This window comes from Tenrec ecaudatus, chromosome 5 (assembly GCF_050624435.1).
Source record: "Tenrec ecaudatus isolate mTenEca1 chromosome 5, mTenEca1.hap1, whole genome shotgun sequence".
Taxonomy (NCBI): Eukaryota; Metazoa; Chordata; class Mammalia; order Afrosoricida; family Tenrecidae; genus Tenrec; species Tenrec ecaudatus.
In genome coordinates this window covers 93771307-93793845 of record NC_134534.1, presented here as the reverse complement: position 1 = coordinate 93793845, position 22539 = coordinate 93771307, and positions in this window count along the sequence as shown.

Genomic DNA, 22539 nt, shown 5'->3' with positions numbered 1-22539 from the left:
CATTCATTGCCAGAAAGGAGCTTGCTAAATCCATCATGAAGTACAGTGCTATCTGCGATCGATTATATCCATCCTCCTGCAAGTAAACCCAGTCAATACAACCCTTATTTAACTTTATGCACCAACCACAAAAGCTCATGATGAGGAAACTGGAGCATTCTACTGACAACTTTATCTGGAAATTGATCAAAATGCAATCATGATGAATTGATAGTTATTGGTGATTGGAATGAAAAGTTGGACACAAACAGGATGGAACACAGTTGGGAAATAAGGACTTGGTGATAGAAACGAAGCTGGAGATCGCATGATAAAATTTTGCAAGACCAGCTGTCCTATAGAGTAACTGAGTCAGATTCAACTCAACAGCAATGAGAGTGGGTATTTTTCACGAATGCCTTCAATGCAGCTGGGATTTCTTCCTTTAATATCATTAGCATTTGATTATATGTTACTTTCTGAAATGGTTGGATGTTGACGATTTCGCTTTGATACAATAATTCTATGCATTCCTCCCATCTTCTTTCACCTGTATTGTTCAATATTTTGCCCATAGAGTCTTTCTATGTTTCAATTTGAGGTTTGAATATTTTGGGGGGAGTTCTTTCAGATTAAGGAATGCAAAGCATACACTAGCCTTTTGTTTTCAGATTCTAGGTCTTTGCACAATTCATTATAACACTGCATTATCTTCGTGATCTGCACCTGAAACCTTCTTTTCTATTCAACTCTTTCACTGTTTTTTCTTCCCTTATTTTCATTTGCTGTAGCTACTCTGCCTTAAAGAGCAAATTTCAGAGTCTCTTCTGCCATCCAATTTGGTCTTTTCTATCATTGCTATCATCTTTTTTTTTTGTAAACATTTTATTAGGGGCTCATACAACTCCATTGCTATCTTTTTAATGATGTTTTGCTTTCTTTGGGGGAGACCTGGTGATATAGTGTGTTACATGTTGGGCTGCTGACTGCAAGATCAGCAGTTCAAAACCACTTGCTGCTCCTCAGGAGAAAAACGAGGCATTCTACTCCAATAAAAAATTTCTCTCAGAAATCCCCGGGGACAATTATGCTTACCCTAATTAGGTGAATTTGGGTTTAGGGTGTTTGTTTCTTCATGGATTCTTCATGTTTGTTTATATATCTTCCTTTATGCTAGCCCACAACTCCTGTGGTCTTAGGTCATTAGTATTCAAGGCATCGAATCCATTCTTTGCATTGTCTCTGAATTCAGGTGGGATATACGAAAGTTGTGCTTTGGTTCTTGGAGATTTGTTCTTATTTTCTTCAACCTCAATTTTAACTTGAACATCATAGTCGGCTCCTGGTCTTATTTTGACTGATGATATTGAGTTTCTCTAGTCTCTTTCAACAGATATATTAGTTTACTTTCTGTTAGGCCAACTAGCAAGGGCTCCTTGTATAGTCACTGTTTATATTGCTGAGAAACAATTTTCAATGAATAAGTCACTGGTTTAGCAAAATTACACCATGAGATCTCCAGAAATTTCCATCACCAAGGCTGTATTTTCCAATTACCAATACTTCTTTGTTTCTAACTTTCATATATGGATCATCAGTAACTATGTATGCAGCTTGATTGTATGTCTGATCAACGTCAGACTGCAGAAATTGGAAACTATCTTCACTTTCTTCCTCTTTTGGCATTAGTAGTTGCTGCATAAATTGGAGTGACAGTCATATTAGCTAGTCATCCATGTAAGTGTATGGATATCACATATTTAAACCATTATAATCATATTATTGGTGCTATTCTTAGTTACCATGAAATCAGCTCTGACTCGTGGTTGAAATCGTTGATATGCCTGTTTCATCTGACACACTTGAGTTATAGCTTTCCAAAGTGTGTGTGTTTTTAAGATCTAATAAAATAGAATTTGAGAGACATGACCTTGCTACGTTTTTGAAAGAGCAACTTTATAAGTTTCTTATTCAACAGTTTTTTATGTCATGAAGCTGTAGCTATGTAGTTTGAGGTGTCCAATATTTTGTACTTGTCTTTTCCTTAACATGAGAGCTTATTTTGTGCATTGGCTGCAAAGAAATAATAAGTATTTGCATGACTTACTATTATGGTTACATTTAATTTATCATCATATTATGGGATCATTTAATAGTTATTATTTGTATAATATAATTTATGTGTATATTTAATTCATTGTTATTTGTATAATGTAAATTATGGAATAATTAAACTAATTCATAATTGTATGATGTAAACTATAAGTATATTTAATAAATTAATATTTATATAATGTAATATTATGGGTAAATTTAATTAATTCTTATTTTGATAATAAAACATTATGGATATATTATATAAATAAGAATTAATTAAATCTTGATTGCCAATGCACCAAAAAAATCGGTTCAGATAAAGGGTATCAGAGCTGTTCAATCATAATGACAGACTATTTTTGTACCTATAGCAATAATGTGGCAAAACGTTCTTTTATCATGAATAATCAAATTATCTGTGAGAATGGTTTCCAATATTGAAAGAAGATGACTTCTTTTTTGCCTCAGCGGCTTTCCGCCAGCCTGTCTTGACTTCCGTCTTCGATATCAGCTGCCTCTCCTCACCCTTACTCTGATTCCAGATTTATTGAATTCCCTGCTCGGGCCTTGCACCATAGCAGTTGGTGTTTCCTCTGCCTAGAAACCTTCTCCCGGAAGGTTCTGCAAGACTCAACTCCCCAGTGGAAGTTCCATTGCTCCTCCACCACTACAGCCTTTCCCGGCTCCCAATTTATACTGGCAACCACCACAACCTCAACCCTCCTATAGCAATTACTTTTGTCCTTAGTAGTTACGTGGTTTCAAGGTAGATATTTGTTGTTTGTGTGTTTATTTCACTGTCCCCACAGCAAGAATGTAAACTATGCGGGACTGGGGATTTGGGGCTCATTTGTGCATCGCTTTAATCTCAAATATACAGGACAAGAAGGTATGACTCAACAGTACTCAGAATAAACTCAAATGCCTTCAGATCCTAGACAGGTAATGTACATGTTCAGGGGCAAGTTGTGGGGTGCTTCAAGGTGTGGAGGAAAACGACAGGGCATGTTGAGGCTTGTTAATGCGATCCTGACACTCTCAGTAGATAAAGGTGACAGGAAAGAACACGGGGACAATTTCTACCATTGTCTTCAGAGCCAGCGTAATAAGAGGAAACCATGATGACTGAAGAATCTAGAAGACAAAATGTGAGACCCAGGCTAAAGGCCACGGTTACATGAATGCCACTCCAAAGATCAGAGCGTGGGTTTGGGCCCAATTTCGCACGGCTGGAAACAATCACCTTGAAAATGTGAGTTTTGGAAAACTTCTCCATCTTAGGAATTGGGCCAGAAAAGGTCTTCTCTGTGGCCTTCTGCTACACAAAAAATCGCTCTCCATTGAGAAGTTTAAAATCTCCTTCAGAAGTGAGGGCAAAACAAAGCATTTTCAAAAGAGATGTGTGATGGGGGAATAGGGCACTGACCCACCCAAGGGGAGGGTATTGTTTGTGTCTCCAGAGGAAATGAGGGGCCAGATATAAAGCCGGTGCCAGATGAATGCAGTGGGCTGGCAAGGAGTGGGGAGCCAGTGGAGGGGTCCGAGGGCTAGGCCCCCAAGCCAACTACGTGGACAACTGCCCCTCACCCCAGAAGAATTTACATGAGAGGACCACACTGAAGCTGCAGCTAGGGGAGAGGGGCATGTCAGATCAGCACAAATGGGAGCAAATGAAAGGAGAGGAAGAGAGAGTGGAGCACAACCTGGCCCATCAAGCCTGGAGGACGATACCCCGCTCTGACCAGCCAATGGACAGAGTGGACAATATGGCTGATCCCACTACGAGATACGCCATCCCTTGATGGCCCAGGGCCCTAAGGGGGACAACACTATAGACTCAGGCCCGGGACTGGCCCGACTGACCCTGTGACACCAAGGCAAACCACTAAAAGCGTGCGACACAGCAACCGTGGGAGCAGAGCAGGGAGCCCCTGAGGGAGTACAAAGGACAGACTCTTGGGCCAAAGCATGGTACCCCATTGGACCTGACTGTAGGACACGCCTAGAGATCAAAAATCAGACCTTGATCTATTCACAGGTTTTTCTTTCTTTTAAAATTTTTTTCTTTTAATTAATTTATTCTTCTATGGGTAATTGGTTTCCCTTTTTATTTTCATAGCTGTGTTCTCACTCATTGCCTATCTTGCAATGACTTGATTTTTGGTGCATATTATTATCTCTACTATGGATCTATCTAGATAAGATAGACTGAATGAATAGTCTGGAGGAGAAAACAACAGGACCAATGGTTCTAGGGGGACAAGGGAGAGAGAGAGGAGGGGCAAAGAGGTAATGCTGACCAACCCAGGGACAGGGGAGCAATAAGTGATCCAAAATCAGTAGCAAGGAGGGAGGGAGTGGCCTGGTAGGGATTCAGCAAGGGCAAGGTAACCGAGAGAAATTACTGAAACCCAAATGAAGGCTGAGCATGATAGTGAGACAAGAGGGAAGTAAAACGAAATAAAGGAAAGAACTAGGTGACAAAGCGTATTCATAGAGGTCCAAAGACTGGAATGTACATATGTAAATATATTTATATGAGTGTGGGGAAACAGATCTATGTGCATATATTTATAGGTTTAGTATTAAGGCAGCAGATGGACATTGGGGCTCCATTCAAGCACTTACTCAATGCAAGAACACTTTGTTCTATTAAATTCTCATTCCAGGATGCACACCTTACCGACACGATTGCTGAAGAAAAATATGTGTGTGCGTAAGCAAGTGTGGTGAAGAAAGCTGATGGTTCCCAGCTATCAAAAGATATAGCATCTGGGATCTTAAAGGCTCGAAGATAAACAAGTGGCCATCTAGCTGAGAAGCAACAAAGCCCACATGGAAGAAACACACCAGCCTGTGTGACCACAAGCTGTCAAAGGGATCAGGTAACAAGCATCAAGGAACAAAAAATCATATCATTAAAATGGTGGGTGAGTGTAGAGTGGAGACTCAAAGCCCAATGGTAGTCAACCAGACACCCCTTACTGAAGGGTTGTGAGGAGGACATGAACCAGGCAGGGTGCAGGGTAGCAATGATGAAACATATAACTTTCCTATAGTTCATAAATACTTCCTCCCCTCCACTATCATGATCCCAATTCTACCTTACAAATCTGGCTAGACCAGAGGATGTACATAGGCCCAGATAGCAATTGGAAACTTAGGGAATCCAGGACAGATGACTCCTCCAGGACTAGTGGTGAGAGTGGCGATGCCTGGAGGGTGGAGATAATGTGGAGTAGAAAGGGGGAACTGATTACAAGAATCTACATATAGCCTCCTCCCTGAGGGAGGGACAGGAGAGAAGAAAGTGGGGGGAGACGTCAGACAGTGTAATATATGACAAAATAATAATAATTTATGAATGATGAAGGGTTCATGAGGTAGGGGGGAGTGAGGAGGGAGGGGGAAAATGAGCAACAGATATTAAGGGCTCAAGTAGAAGCAAACGTTTTGAGAATGATGATGGCAACAAATGTACCTATGTTCTTGACACAATGGATGGATGTATGGATTGTGATGAGAATTGTACGAGCTCCCAATAAAATGATTTTTTTTTTTAAAAAGCATTTTCATCAAAATGCCTGAGAGAGTTTGCTATCCATACATGCACTCCGAGAAAAATGTGGAAGGAAGAGCATGAGTAAAAGGGGAACTGGACCTCAACACATGGAGTGGGATGTGACAAATACACCCACGTGTGTTCCATACGGTTTTCCATGGGCTATTATTCAGAAGTAGATTGCTCAGTCATCCTTCCCAAACCTTATCCTTTTTGCTAGCAGTCCTGGTGATGAGGTTATTAAGTAACTGGACTGCTAACTGGGAATTCAGCAGTTCAAACCCTCTCGCCACTCCTAAGGAGAAAGTTGTGATGTTCTGCTTCTATAAAGATTTGAAGTCACACCTCAGAGTCAAGTAAGCAGCACATACTGAGGGCACTTTCATGTAGGCAGATCTGGTGTGCAGGAGGACTAGTGAGAGGATTCTGGGGAGTGAGAGGACTCCAACGACAACCCTGGTGTGCCCCTTGGCCACCAAGCAACACCCCTCCACACACACATCTGCCCTGTGCTGGAGGCGCCGACCATCTGAGATCTGATCCTTGGGACGTCTCGGCTCCGCCAGCCGGGCTGTTCCTGCACACCACCATTACCGCAGCTGCGGTCACCAGCTTACCCCCACCCCACCCCCAGGCCTGCTTGCTATGCCAGGAACTGCTTGGCTGCACTGACGAAAACCACGCAGCTGTAACGGAACCCCCTCACAGCAGCTGCCCACTCACACCTTTCCTCTAGGAGAGCTGCCCCTTCTCCCACGGTTCCCTTCTCTCCACATGGTGGCAATCTGCCACCAAGCTGGGTCTCTCCTTCCATTCACCCAGGGCCCCAGGAACTGACCCGCAATCTACCTGTAGCAGGTTAGGTGACCTGCAACTGGAGGGCCCCTCCCCCACACCATTGCATGAGACCCCTTCCTCAGTGCCCCCGTCTGCAGCTGAGCCCAAGCTGCAAGCATTGCTCCCCCATGCACCCACCCACTCCCACCAGTGCCTTGCTGCTACCTTGTACTCTCACACACTACTGCACACTCCCCTCTGCGGTGGCTGGAGCCTTCCTGCTCCTGCCCACACCGACTCAGCACTTCTCTGGAGTCCTAGTCCTGACGGGAACAGGGGGCGTGCATCCTCAGTCCGGAGAGCAAACATTCCCCAATAATAACCTGGCTCCAGAGCTCAGGGAATAAGCGACCCGAGTCCAAGGGTTTCCCAGCCCACACTGGCAATACAACCTCACACCCTAACACGGCCAACACCTGCCAATTGCCCCCCTCAGCATTAACATTGAACATGGGTCTCCTCCACTCCCAGCACCCATAGAAGCAGCCTGTCCCATGCCAGCGCAACTCTCCTGGCCTGCCGATTTGACAGTTGCCCCCAGCAGTGCCAGTCACCTACACCCTGTGGAGGCTCTCCCCAGACACCAGCACCAGGGCAGTGGAGTTGTTTTTGCCCTCGATCAGTACCCCTCCCATGGTAGCCAGGGTTCCTCCACCTTTGCCTTCTATTAGGCATCTTTAAATAGATAAGATAGATAGATGATAGATAGATAGATAGATAGATAGATAGATAGATAGATAGATAGATAAGAGAAAAGGCTTCTAATCCTGGCCTGACCGCTCATTTCAACGCAGCCTGGGGGCATGCATACAGGCTCCAGTCCCACTCCAGTCACTGAAACTCCTCACCCCTGTTGGCCACTGAAACCCCTTAGAACCCTGCCTACACAGCCGTCTGATGCACCTCTATAGTGGGCCACAGGCAACCCCAGAAAGCAACCTTATCAGTAACACAGAGAAAGAACTCAGAGCTCCCAGAAACATGGTGCCTACCTCTACAAAGGGGTCAAGGAAGCATCAGCAAACCACATCACTCTCAACAACAACAAAAAAAGCAGAGAGACAAAGAACAATGCAGATTAATGACACTTATAGGAGAATCAGATGTGGATCTGCCACAAAAAGAAATCTTCAGAAGGCTGCTTGAGTAACACAGGAGTTGAGGGAAGCAACACAGAATAAGGATGCAATGATAGAGGAGATGAATTCCACAATTGAGGGGATGGACTCCACAATAGAGGGGATGAAGTCCATGCACCAAAGGGAAATACAGGTGCAAAGGGATGAGGTACCAGAAGCTACACACAAGATCACCGAATTTACAATTAGACTAGAGGAGTCAGAGAACCATATCAGTGATCTCGAAGACACTCAGGCAGACCTCCACAAAGAGAAATACAGTCAAATGGGATCATAAAAGAGGTAGAAGATGACCTGAAATCAATGATAGCTGCTATGAGATGAACAATATTCAAATAATCAGTCTACTGGAGCAGGACACTATGAACAAGTCAACATGTAAATTAGCAAGGGGATTTCTGGAAGTAAAGTTTCCCACCTGAAGCAAAGAGGAAACCAAGTAGACTAAACCCTGAGGAGAATTCACCAAGGCATATAATAGTTAAAATATCCAACTTGAAAGAAAAAGAGAGAATTTTAAGATCAGTAAGAGAAAGGAAGATGGTCACATACAAGGAAGCTCAGGTAAGAATATGCTCAGGCTTATCAGCAGAAACCATGAACAGGAGCAGAGAGTGGAGCAACATCTTCCAAAATCAGAAAGAAAAAACACCAGCCCAAGAATCCTCTACCCTGCCAAAGTAGCCATTAAGATAGATGGAGAGTTTTTCCAGGACAAGGGAAAACTCACAGAACATGCTGCAAGACACCCAACCCTGCGGAAGATACTGGCTGACTCACTATGGTCAGAGTACTAACATCCTCCAAGCACAAGTAGATGACCACCTTATAGCCCAACTCCCAAACTCATTCTACAGAGACAGTATAACTTTGATACCCTAACAGGGTAAGGATCCCACAAGTATAGAAAACTACAGACCGATATCTCTAATAAACATAGATGCAAAAATCCTTAATAAAATATTGGCCAATAAAATACAAAAGTATATAAAACACAGCATCCACCATGACCAGATAGGATATATTCCAGGGATGCAAGGATGGTTTAACATAGAAAATCCATCAACATTATATACCACATTGATAAGAAAAAGTATAAGAACCACATGACAATGTTGATAGATGCAGAAAAAGCATTTGACAACATCCAACACCCATTCCTAATTAAGGCAATCATGAAGATAGGAATGGAAGGAAAATGCCTCAAGGTAATAAAAGCTGTCTATGAAAAGCCAACAGCCAACATCATAGTCAATGGAAAAAAAGACAAAAACAATCCCTCTGAAAAAGGGGACCAGACAAGGATACCCTTGTCCCCACTTCTATTCAATATCATACTGAAGGTCTTACCTAACAACATAAGACAGCAGAAGCACATTAAAGGTATCCAACTGGGAAAGGAGGAGGTGAAACTATCATTATTTGTAGATGACATGATTTGGAACATTGAAAACCCCAAAAGCTCAATGGAGTACTTATAGCAATAGAGGAACATGGAAGAGTGGCAGGATACAAGATCAACAAAGAATTCTATTGGTTTGCTATATACATGAGACAGGACCATGGAAGAGGAGATCAATAAGGCAGTATCTTTCACAATAGCTGAGAACAAACTGAAATACCTAGGAATATTTTTTTACTGTATACAAGTATTTTCTTTATTTTTTTTTCTTTTAAAAAAATTTATTAGGGGCTCATACAATTCTTATCACAATCCATACATACATCATTTGTGTAAAGCATATCTGTACATTCTTTGCCTTCATCATTTTCAAAGCATTTTTCTCCACTTAAGCCCTTGGCATCAGGTCCTCTTTTTATCCCCTCCCTCCGTGCTCCCCTCTCCCTCATGAGCCCTTGATAATTTATAAATCATTATTTTGTCATTTCTTAATCTGTCCGACATCTCCCTTCACCCCCTTTTCTGTTGTCCATCCCCCAGGGAGGAGGTCATTGGTAGATCCTTGTAATCAGTTCCCTCTTTCAGACCTCCTCTCCCTCTACCCTCCCAGTATCTCCACTTACACCCCTGGTCCTGAAGGGATCATCCACCCTGGATTCCCTGTGCCTCCAGCTCCTATCTACACCAGTGTACATCCTCTGCTCTATCCAGACTTGCAAGGTAGAATTCGGATCATGATAGTTGGGGGGGGGGGTGCTAGGAATATATTTAACCAAAAAGCTAAAGACCTATACAAGGAAAACTACAAGACCCTACTATAGAAAACCAAATATGACCTCCACAAATGGAAGAACATCCCATGCTCACGGATCGGAAGACTCAGCATAGTAAAGATGTCAATCTTACCCAAAGCACTTGATAAATTTAATCCTATTCCAATTCAAATACCAACAACCTTCTTCAAGAATTGGAAAAACTGACCACTAATTTCATGTGGAGACGGAAGAAGCCCAGAATTCGCAGAGAACTCCTCAAGAAGAAGGAAAAATTCAGAGGACTTGCTTTACCAGATTTAACACCTACTACATAGTCACAGCAGTCAAAACAGCATGGTACTAGGATGACAGATACTCAGACCAGTGGAAAGAACAGAAAACCCAGAAGTAAAACCATCAGCATATAGACAACTGATCTTCGATAAGGACCCCAGAAGCATCAAGTGGGAGGTGATGCCCCCTTTAACAAGTGGTCCTGGAAACAATGGATATCCACCTGTAGAAAAATGAAACAAGATGTTTACCTCGCCCCATGCACAAGAACAAACTCAAGTTAGATCATGGACCTAAAAGTAAAACTCAAAACCATCAGGACCATCAATAAAGGAATCTGGACTAACCTAAGATTATTGGCCCAGGGAATACATAGACTCACCACAATAGGGAGGCGTACTCACCACAATTGGGAGACGTACTCACAATAGGGAGACATACTCACTGTAGGGAGATGTACTCACTGGAAATTGACAAATGGGATTTAATAAGAATAAAACACCTGTGCACATTGAAAGACTTCACCAAGAGGGTAACAAGGCCACCCACGGACTGGGAGAGGATTTTCAGTAATGACACATCAGATAAAGGGCTCATTACTAAGATCTACAATATCCTCGTGGCCTACAAAAAGAGAAAAACAGTTAAACCCCTGAGGAAGTGGCAAAAGAACTAAAAATAAATTTCACTAGGAGGAGACTCATATGGCCAATAAACACATGAGAAAGTGCTCCCAATCATTAGCCATAAGAGAAATGCAAATTAAAACAACCATGAGATACCATCTAACACCCTTGAGGCTAGCCCAAATCAGAACATCAGAGAGCAACAAATGATGGAGGGGCTGTGGTGAAATAGGGACCCTCCTCCACTGCTGGTGGTCGTGTAGATATAAACATCCACTGTGGAAAGCAATCTGGTGATATTTTTTTAATGGAAATCAATCTACCTTAAATAAACACGACCAGTGGTCTACACCCCAATGTTTATTACAGTGTAATTCACAATCACAAAGAGTTGAAAACACCCTAAGTTTCCATCGATAGACAGTGAATTAGTAAATTCTGACACATACACACAATGGAGTACTATGCAGCACTAAAAAGCACGGATGATCACATGAAACACATCATTTCATGGGAAAAGTTGAAGGAAATTATGCTAAGAGAGGTCAGCCAATCACAAAAGGACAAGTATAACATGAGTACCCTGAGGTAAGTATAATCAGCACAGTAGGTATAAAAGAAAAGACACTTATCTTAAAATACACGGGTGGAGGCAAAGGCAGTCAGGTAGAGGTCAGACCAAAACAAGGAGGTACATGTGAATCCAACATAAAGAAGGGGAAATGGGGAAGGAGGAGGGAGAAAAGTTGGATGGGGAAAAACTGAATTGATGGCACAGGGGGAACAGGGCATTAACCCACCCAGGAGTAGATTATTGGTATGTCTCCCCAGAATTGGGTGTGTGCATATAGACCCCACCATGGCACACCAAACCAGGTGGGCAAAGTAACCCTGGGGAGGATTGCATGAAAAGATTGGGCTACAGAGATGGCCCCAGCGAGAGCCAATATTACCCCTGCCCTGGAAGTATGTATGACAGAGAACACACTAAACCTTCCGCTGGGGGGGAAGCGCTAACTTTCCACACCCACACGGAAGCAAACCAAGAAGGAAAAAGAGAAAGGGACAGGCGGCCTAGACCCCATACTGGCACACCAAGCCCAGAGGATGCTGTCCCTCCACATAGCTGCTAAGGCACAGAGAGACTGTAGGACCACCAACAACTCAAGACATGTTGTCCCCTAACTGGAGCAAACTGCAGCAGAGCACCATAATGGGGACACACAGCTGAATCCCCTGCAATGGGACAAACCAAGAAGGGAGCATAACAGATCATCAATTGGAGCAAGGCCAATCGACAAAGCCCCTAAAGAGCCCCCCAAATGGATTTCGAGCTAGGAGGGGCAGCCCCTGGACCTCCTTGAGGACCAGGGGGGAACGACTCATAAAGGCCAGTGGACAGACACAGGACTATGTATGGTTTTTTTAATTCTCCTTTTCTTTTCTCAACCTTTTGTCTTCTTATTGTTTGGACTAGCACAGCAGACAGACATGGGAAGCAAGCTCAGGGAGAAAGCAATAGGGCCGATGGCCCCAGAGGGACTTGAGGGGAGAAGGTCATGGGGAGAATAGAGTGGTGAGCAAACAATGCCATAGACAGGTAAACAACCAGGGAATTAAAACCAACCTCTAGGGGGTTGTAGAGATCCTGTGAGTAATAGAGGAACATGACTCTAGCTGAGAGCAAGTACTAAGAGGTGGAAGAAGGGGGAACATGATGGTGGGGCAAGAGGAGGCCAAAGGAAACAGAGGAAGGCTCTAGGAAGCAAAGCTATAGATAGAGGTATTAACAGAGGTGTGTACTTGTGTAAATACATTAATCCATAAAAATAAAGGTATTGGCCTATGTACATAGATTTTTAAGGCAATACACTGAGGCTGCCCTCAATGCAAGAACACTTTGTTACAACAAAGTGTCATTTTGTGATGTACACACCCCACCCCACCCCTGACACAATCGCTGAAGACAAAATGGGTGCATAAGAAAATGTGGTGAAGATAGCAGGTGGTCCCCGGCTATTAAAAGATATAGTGTTTGGGATCTTAAAGATTTGAAGTTAAATAAGCGGCCATCCAACAGTGAAACAACAAACCCACATGGAAAAAGCACACAAGTCTGTGCAATCATGAGGTGTCATCAGGACTGAGTAACAGGCATCAGAAGATTCACAAAAAGAAAACAAACAAACAAAAATACATTGGTGAGAATGAGGAGTATTGGAGCAGAGACCCAGAGCCCATCTGTAGACCATGGAACAACCCCCTCGCAGAGGGGTCGCTGAGAAGGGATGTGTCAATCAGGGTAAAATAGAGCATCGATGGATCACACAATATACCTCTGGTTCCTTGAGGCTTCCTCACCCCCCACTATCATGACCCCAGTGCTGCTTCCCACTCTGGGCTGGAGTGGAACTTGTGCATAGGTAAGAGGTAAAGCTCATGACACATGGAACCCAGGAACAGGAATGGGAATAGTGATACCAAAAGGGTAGGGGAAGGAGTGGAGAGGAGGGAAGGAAGGGGGTACCAATCACAATGAATGGCACCTAACCACACACACACACACCCCTCCAGGGAGAAGAACAACAGAAACCAGAAGAGAAAGGAGACAATGTCGGTATGAGATATAGAAATAATAACAATCTATAAACTATCAAGGGGCCAGGAGGATGGCGGGGAGGAGGAGAGGGAGGGGGAAAAAAGAGAAGCTAATCACAAGGGCTCAATGGAAAGTAAATGTCTAGAAAAGAATGATGGCAATGTATGTTAAAATATGTTTGATACAATTGATGTGTGGATTGTAACAAGAGTTGTAAGAGCCACCAATAAAATGGTCAAAAAAAAAAAAGATTTAGAGCCTTGGAAACCCTCTGGGGCAGTTCTAAGACAGGATCACTGTGAGTTGGAATGGCAATAGGTTTTGTTTTGTTGTTTCTGTTATTGATTTCCTGTGAACAAAAAGACCTCTGAATTATGGTATATCACCAAGAGTTGAGCCTCAGTCCTAGATTAAATGTATGTAGAGGGTGTCACCATGGGCATGAAGTGCTAAGAAAGACAGCCACTTTTATACCAGTCCCCATTACCAAATCACAGGAATGTCAGTACCCAAACCATCTGGCAGGCAGGAGATTCAAATATGTTTCCTGCAGGAAAGACCTTTAAAAATGACATCAGGACTTCCATGTCAAGCAGTCTATCTACATAATGTCTTGGGAGAACTTCAAAGTAAAAAAAAATCACCACCATCACCACTCCCACCACCCCAGTTACCAAGAAGCTAGGAACCTCTAATTTATTTTCACTCTCTGACTGTAAAACATGAGCAGATAAACAAAGGTTACCATAGATTAAAGACAATAGAAAAAGAATGAAAGAGATCCATCAAAGTAAGTGAACAACAAAAAGTGGGTTAGAGTAATATGATTTGCAAATGGGACCAAATTTAAAGCTATCAATCATTATGATCCTCAGAAAGGTTAATGGCTGACTGGATCTGTGAAAGGGTAGAATTTTTTAACAAGGAACAAAGAGAGTTGTCAGTGGGTTTTGCAAGAGTCGACTTATTGGAGTGATAAAAGTTAAAAACTAGTTGTTTTAGGTGCTGTTGGGTTATCTAACTTGTGGCAACCTCACAACAGAATAAAACATTGCACCATCCTTGCCAAACCCAGCCAAGCCCACTGTCACTTTTGATTCATAGCAAGGCTCTCAATCTTACCAGGTGTAGAGAGCCTCAATTCTCTCCCAAAGAATGGCTAGTGGTTTCAACAGCTGGTCACCAGCCTGTGTGAGTTCATTTGTGTGGCTCTTGTGGCAATCTGCCTCACCGAGAGTTTCTCACGCCCTTGTTGGCCCTTTACTTCATCAAACAGGATGACCTGGCCAGCAGCTGGTTCCTCGTGATGACGTGGCCAAAGCTAGCATTCCACTGTGTTCCATAAGCTTTCCCTGACTAATTTGCAGAAGCAGATTGCCAGGCCTTTCTTAGTCTGCAAGCTCCATTGCAGCATACCAACTATGCATAAATGTGTTAAGTATTTAACAAGTGACATAGCTTCCAGCATTGTACCAGTATGTAAGCCTCCACAGTATGACAAACTGACAGAGAGATGTTGACCACTACTAAGTGGGCTGCTTCACTGAAATTTTTTCCTCAACATTTTAGGTTTTGTGGATTCTGTTTTTGTCACTGTTCTGTGGACTCTCAGAGTCCAGACAAGGAGATGAGCCTCCATACGATGGCTGTGAACTTTAAGGCTGATCATAAAGACGATAGATCTATCACCGGTTATGATTGGCTGTAGGAAGTTCCTATTCTATTTTGTAGGCACTTGACTGCTATGATACCGAAAGTTCTACCAGGGTGGGCCACCACGGGGCCTCGCCCTGAGGACTGAAAGCTCTTTCCCCCGTGAGAGAGGGGACTTTGTAATCACAGTATTTTGATCTTTTTCATAATACATATTTGACTTCTATAGTAAAGATAACCTTTGTAAATTATTAACTAGACAATGAAAATAGCAGTGGAATTATAAAGCCATGGAACGAGATTTACAAACAACTTGACAACTTGAAAGAACTAATATTAACCTAATAAACAAAAAAAACACTACATATCACAGCTTGCCTGGGTTCTCTAAGCAGCAAAAGCCATTTGCTCTCCAACAGCACCATTGCTTCGTTATCAAAGACTGCACACCGTGGGCCCCTGAGGTTCATGAGACCCCTTCTGTCCAAATTGTCTGCCTTGAGCCCCAAGAAAAATCCAACAACCTCGTCCTCCTAAATCCAGCTGATGGCAGCTGCAGAAATGTCAGAATAGATGTGTGTCCCATGGGATTTGCAGTGGCACAGGTAACCAGGTCTTTCTTCAGATGCACCTCTGGTGGATTCAAGCCCTTTCACTTTCTGACTAGCCATCAAGGGTGTTAACTACTTACACCACCCTGAAAGCTCTCATTGATCGAGCAATGAAAAAAGAAGAGGAATATACAAGAGAAGGGAGAAGAGAACATTTGGGGGAAGCTTTTTCTTCTTCATTTTCTCAGTAAGAGAAGTGACGTTTAGCTTCTGCTCAAAATAACCTTGATGAACAGACAAAGCAGGACTTTCTATCTATTGCTGTGGTGGGTGCTGTTCAGTCATTTCTGACACATAGTGACCCCATGTACAACAGAGCAAACCCTCTCTGCACCTGTGCCAACCTCACACCCATTGTCATGCTTGGACCCATTGTTTCAGCCATGGGGTCAAACCACCTCATCGAGGGCCTTCCCCTTTTTCACTGTCACTCCACTTTGTCAAGCATGATGTCCTTCTCTGTGGATTAGTCTCTCCTAATAACACGAGAGCTTGAATTCTGAAAACTAGGTTTACTATCCGTCTACAGTGAAAGCCCAAAATCCATTTTTTAGTCTCCACATACATCAAACCTCCACTGAGCTCTTTCTGATCATTAATAAGCAATGTGAAAAGCTATGGACCTCAGGCAGAGTGTGTCTTAAAGTGGATTACCACCATTCCACTAGTTGGCCCAGGGAGGGCAACCTCAGTCAAAAGGATTTGCCTGGTGCTCTGGATGGAATTTTGGTATTAGGAGTCACATGATCATGAGTCATATTTGGTCAGAGGCCCAGAAGCAATCTTGTAAGCTTTCTTTCTAAAGTAGTACACATATCCAAGTCTTCTTTTTTCTCTTTCTTGCCTTTTAATTACCTTTTGCTTTTTTAATGAATGATGTTCTTTATGTCATCCCACAACTCATCAGAACAGAAAAGATCAACATGGATGTCAGAAGAGACTCTGAAACTTGTTCATATTTGTAGAGTAGCTAAAGCAAATGCAAAAAAGATTAAGTCAAATAGCTGAATAGAACATTTCAAAAGACAACCTGAGAAAACAAAGTTGAAGGTTATAATGAAATGTGCAAAGACGTGGAGTTAAAAAACTAAAAAGGAAAAATACATTCATCTTATCTTAAACTGAAAGAATTTAGGAAAAAATGCAAACCATGCAATCTTGGAAGATTCTATGAGAAATTTATTGCATGATGCAGGAGGAATCAAACGAAGGTAGAAAAAAATACACAATGTCGCTGTACTAAAAAGAACTAGTCAACAGGGCACCATTGCAGAAGATAGCAGATGAGCAAGAACCAATAGTGCCGAAGGAAGAAGTTCAAGCTGCACTGAAAGCATTAGCAAAAAATAAGGTTCCGGAAACTGCTGAAATGCCTATTGAAATGTCTCAACAAGCTGATGAAGTACTGGACCACTTAATAGTCTATGCCAGGAAACTTGGAGAAGAGTCAATTTACCAAATGACTGGAAGAGATTCATATTTGTAGCCATTCCAAAGAAAGGTGAGTCAACAGAATGCTCAAATTATAGAACAATATCATTGATATCACATGCTTGTAAATTGTGCTGAAGAGCATTCAATGACAGTCGCAGCATTACATTAACAGGGAGCTGCCAGAGGTTGAGGCCGGATTCAGAAGAGGACATTAAATAAGGGATGTCAATGCTGATGTCAATGCTGATGTCAATGCTGAAAGCACAGAATAACAGAAAGATGTTTACCTGTGTTTTACTAATTATGCCAAGGAATTTGCTGTGTGGATATAAAATGATTGCTAGCCTCGAGAAGAGTGGGAATTCCAGAAGACTTCGTTGTGCTTATGCAGAATTTGAACATGGATCAAGAGGCAGTTGTACAGACAGAACAATACTGGATCACTTAAAATCAGGAAAGGGGTGATTCAGATTTGTATCCTCTGACCATACTTATTCAACCTGTACCCTGAAAAAATCAACAGAGAAGCTAGTTTATATGAAGAAGAATGTGGCATCAGGATTGGAGGGAGGCTATTAAAGAGACCATGGTATGTAGATGGCACAACCTTATATTTAAGGTGCAGAGGATTTGAAGCACTTGCTGAAGAAAATCAAGGATTGCAGCCTTCCGTACAGATTACAATTCAGTTTAAGGGAGAGCCAAATCCTCACAACTAAACCAATAGATAACTTCATGATAAACGGAGAAAAGGTTGACGTTGTCAACGATTGTTTCTTGCTTCGCTCCACAATCAATGCTCATGGAAGCAGCAGTCAAGAGACCAAAAGACATGTAGTATTAGCTAAATCTGATGCACGAGAGCTCTTTAGAGCATTGGAAAGCAAAGAGGTTACCTTGAGGACTAACATGCACTTGACCCAAGTCACGATAGTTTCAATTGCCTCATATGCATGAGAAAGTTGGACACTGAAGAAGGAAGACCAAAGAAGAATTGATGCATTTGAATTGTGGTGCTGGTCAAGAATATTGAAACTACTATGGACTGCTGAAAGGACAAACTGATCAATCTTGGGAGAAGCAGCAGGGCAAAGAGTGCTCAGATAGCAAGACTTTGTCTTACATGCTTTGGACATGTTTTCAGGAGAGACCAGTCCTTGGAGAAGGACAGCATGGTTGGTAAAGTGCATGGGGCAGTGAAGGAGAGGGAGACCCTCGGGGAGACAGATTGGCCCTGTGGCTAGAACCATGGGCTCAGGCATGGGGCCAAGTGTGCGGAAGGCAAAGGACCTAGGCAATGTTTCACTCTGCTGTGCATAGAGTCGCTGTGGGTTGGAACCTCGATTGCACCGAAGATCAACGTCCCAATAAGGGTTCCTTTCCTGCTTCTGTAATCTTAAATGGAACTTTCATGTATCAATCTACCTCCAGTCATGCTTTTTTTACAGTTTCCCTGGGACGCCATGTTATTTAAGTTGTGGGATTTATGTAAATCTTTGGATGCCCTTATGGCCTCCCTTAGCCAGATAATGTGTGTCTTTATCTTTGACTCATCTTTATTTAAGGCTTAATAAATGTGTTTCCATAATTATATCTGCCATTTGGGATCTCTCTTTTTTTTAAAACAGTTTTATTGGCTCATAATCCACATCTCATACAATTCAATCATATCAAGAAGCGTTGTACAATCATTACCACAATTAACTTTAGGATATTGTCTTCTTTATTGTACTCATTGTTCCCCATTTCCCCCAATGTCCCCTGACATATTCCCAAGAAACCATTAATCCAGTTACTGTCTCTGTAGATTTACCTGTGTTCTATTTCATAAAGAGAAAAATATACCCAAAAAGAATAATAAAACTAACAATAACAAAGCAAAACAGAGGGAAAATATCAACAGAAAAGTAGAAAATGTTAAAAGTTGAACACATGTTTAAAAGGTTAAAGGGGAGATTGTGTGATAAGGTGTTAGATTTTAAACTAATTCTATCTGCAATAATCCAGTTTCCCGTGCACTCTTTGTGATAGCAAAGCTGTTCACATCCCTGGTCCATGGTCAGAGAGGATTCACCAGAGGCTTCATCCATGTGTATCTCCCCGTCCTTTTTTTTCTAACTGAAAATTTTTTTCATTCCTTCTTTCTTTTAAATCATTTTATTGGGGACTGTTACAGCTTTTATAACAATCCATACATCAACTGTATCAAACGCATTTGTACATAGGTTGCCATCATCATTTTCAAAACATTTCCTCTCTGCTTGAGCCATTGGTATCAGCTCCTCTTTTTTCTCCCCACCCTCCCTCCCTCATGAACCCCTGATCAATTTTAAATTATTATTATTTTCATGTCTTACACCATCAGCTGTCTCCCTTTGCCCATGTTTCTATTTTTTATCCCCCTGTGTGTGTGTTGGGGGGAAGGGTGTTACACGTCGATGGTTGTAGTTTGTTCCCTGTTTTTCCCCCTTCTCCCCTGACCTTCCCCCTTCCCGCATGGTATTGATACTCTCGTTACTGTTCCTGAGGGGTTTCTCTGTCCTGAATTCCGTGCTGAGAGTTCTTATCTGTACCGGTGTACATGCTCTGTTGTAGCTGGATTTGGAAGGTAGAATTAGGGTCATGATAGGAGTGGGCGGGTTGTGGAGGGGAAGCTTTAAGGAACTAGAGAACTGTTGTGTTCCCTGGGTGCTAAGCTGCACCCTGGCTGACTTCTTCCTGCCTGTGACCCTTCTGGGAAGGAATGTTCACTTGACTGCAGACGGACTTTAGGTCTCCAACCCCCATCATTTGCATCAATATATTTGTTTGTTTGGGGTCTTCTGATGCCTGAAACCTGGTCCCATCAATACCCCATGATCACACAGACTGGTGTGCTTCTTCTATGTGGGCTTGTTGCTTCTCTGCTAGATGGCTGCTTGTTTAATTTCAAACCTTTAAGACCCAAGACACTATATCTTTTAATAGCCAGGTACCATCAGATTTCTTCACCACATTTTCTTATGCACCCATTTTGACTTCAGCGATCGGTGTCAGGAAGGTGAGCATCACAGAATGCCAGTTTAATAGAACAAAATGTTCTTGTGTTGAGGGAGTACTTGAACAAAGACCCAATGTTCATCTGCTACCTTAATACTTAACATTTAAATGTATGTACATAGACCTATATCCCAATAAATATTCGTATATATTTACAAATATGCATGCCTAGATCTGTACCTCTATAAATGTCTTTTGCCACCTGGATTTTTCCTCTTTCTTTTTACTTTCCTCCTGTCCCACTATCATGTTCAACCTTCATTCGGCTCTCAGTACTTTCTCTCAGCTACATTGCACTTGATCAAGCCCCACCAAGCATTCTATGCCCTCCTCTCCATTGATGTTAGATCTCTTATTGTTCCCTTTTCCCTGGGTTTGTTGGCTTCCCCCTCCCTTTCTCCCACCTCCTCCTTTCCCATCTCCTCCCTGAGCCTTTTGCTCATAATTTTCTCCTGGGGATTAGTTATCCTGTCTATCTTATATGGATAGACATGAGAAAAAGGAAAAACATGGGGGTAGTGGAGTAAGCCTATAAATAGTTCCAGGTCTGTCTGCTGACCCTTCTGGTTGTTTTCCAATCGAATCTGGTGAAGTGCAACACCCTGACCACTGATTCCACAGTCTATTTTCAGGATTCCTCAGGGACTTCATTGTTTGCTCCCCCTTGCTGCTCTGTTGTGCTCCCTTTGGATTTCACCCCAGTGGGGGCTAGGGGGAGTGTCAGACTGGGCACAATACCCACACTGTCTCCAGTACTGTCCCCTTTAACACTGTGGGTCAGTGAGGGGGCATCCTGTCTCATGATGGGGCAAGCCCCACTTTCTGCATTGGCTGCTCTGAGCAGCATTGTTGCCCTCGGAGCTTAGTTGGCCAGGATACAGTTCTCTCTCCCTCTTCTCCCTCTCCCTCCTCTTCCTCTCCATTTACTCATTGTGGTCTGGGAAAACCCACCCCTCTCCCTGGGCTGTATCTTCAGTGCTGTCCTCTGTAGTGCATTCTTCTTGGATGAGGTAGTTAGTTTATTGTGTCAACCTGGCTGATAAACACATGTGGGGTAAATTGAAGGGCAGAGGGATAAATGGCTTGGTAAGCCTCGCCTTTGGAGTTCTCTGGTCTCTTGCTTTCTGATGACCGGACCAGGGGGTAGCTGCCTTAGTCAGTTCTCTGCTTCAGCTGGCAAGACTCACTTCCTGCAAGTCATCCCCAAGGAGAAGCCACATGGACCTAAACCTGATGCAGCCCTGGGTGCTGGAGCAGCCATGTGGAGACACCTGCCAGCGCTGAGATGCTTACACATTCACTGATTCGGCTTTCCTCCTGCAGTCGGCATCACAGTGTGTGTTTTATGAGATGGAGGAGGACTTTGTGGATTAGTATTGGGCATATGGGTTAATGTTAGACTTGTGAACTTGGGCAGCACTGGGTTGGGATGTTTTCTTGATGTACACTTAACACTCTCTCTTAGACATGAGTTTCTGTGGATTTGTTTCTCTAAAGTACCCAGACTAACACATGGACACATGGGGAGAGGGCCGATGTAGCTGCGACTGGGGCCCAACCCTGCATACTTTTCTGTTAGTTTGATGTTTCATGCTGTTTCATGCCTGTAAGTTGCCCTTGAGGCTTGGTGCCCTGGGTTGAGGTCTGGTCCCTTTTTCGCTTTCTTGTGGAAACATGAACAATACCCTCCCCGTGTGTGGGTTAGTGCCCTATTCCCCCACTATCCACATCCTACTCCCCCCCCCACCCTTTTTCCCCTCCATTTTGGTTTGCTGCCATATACAACCCTGGGTAAGGTGCAACCCTTGCCACACTGTCTGAACCTCGCTCTGGGAATGTATGCAGTTAGAGGCTTTTCCCCTATGCCCCTTGGGCTCTTTGAGCTTACCTCAATGGACTCACGTTGTACTTGTCCTTTTGTGCTTAGCTTACATTGCTCGGCATAATTTCCTCCAATTCTTTCCATGTGACAATGTGCTTCATGTGTTCAATCACTGCTTTTCAGGGATGTGTATCACTCCACTGAATGTATATACCAGAGTTTTGTAACCCATTTGTCGGTTGATGGAAATTGAGGCTGTTTCCAAATCTTTGCAATTGTGAAATGCACTGCAATGAACATTGGAGCACAAATGTGTGGCCATGGTATGTTTCTTACTTCTTCTGGGTAGATGCCCAGTTGGGGGGTTGCTGGGTCATATGGAGGCTCGATTGCCATCTGTTTTAGGGATCGAAATATTGATTTCCATCATGGCTGTACATACCTACAGGTCCACCAGCAGTGGCTGAGAGTGCCTGTCTCCCCACAGCCCCTCCAACACGTGTTGCTTTCTGATTTTTTGAACTGGGCTGTCTTTGAGGGTGTCAGGTGGTATCTCCTAGTGCTTTTAATTTGCATTTCCCTTATGGCTAATGATCAGGAACATTTTTCTTATATGTTTATTGGCCATTTGGATTTCTGTCCTTGTGAAACTTCTGTTCAGGTCTTTTGCCCATCTCCTCAATGGGTTAT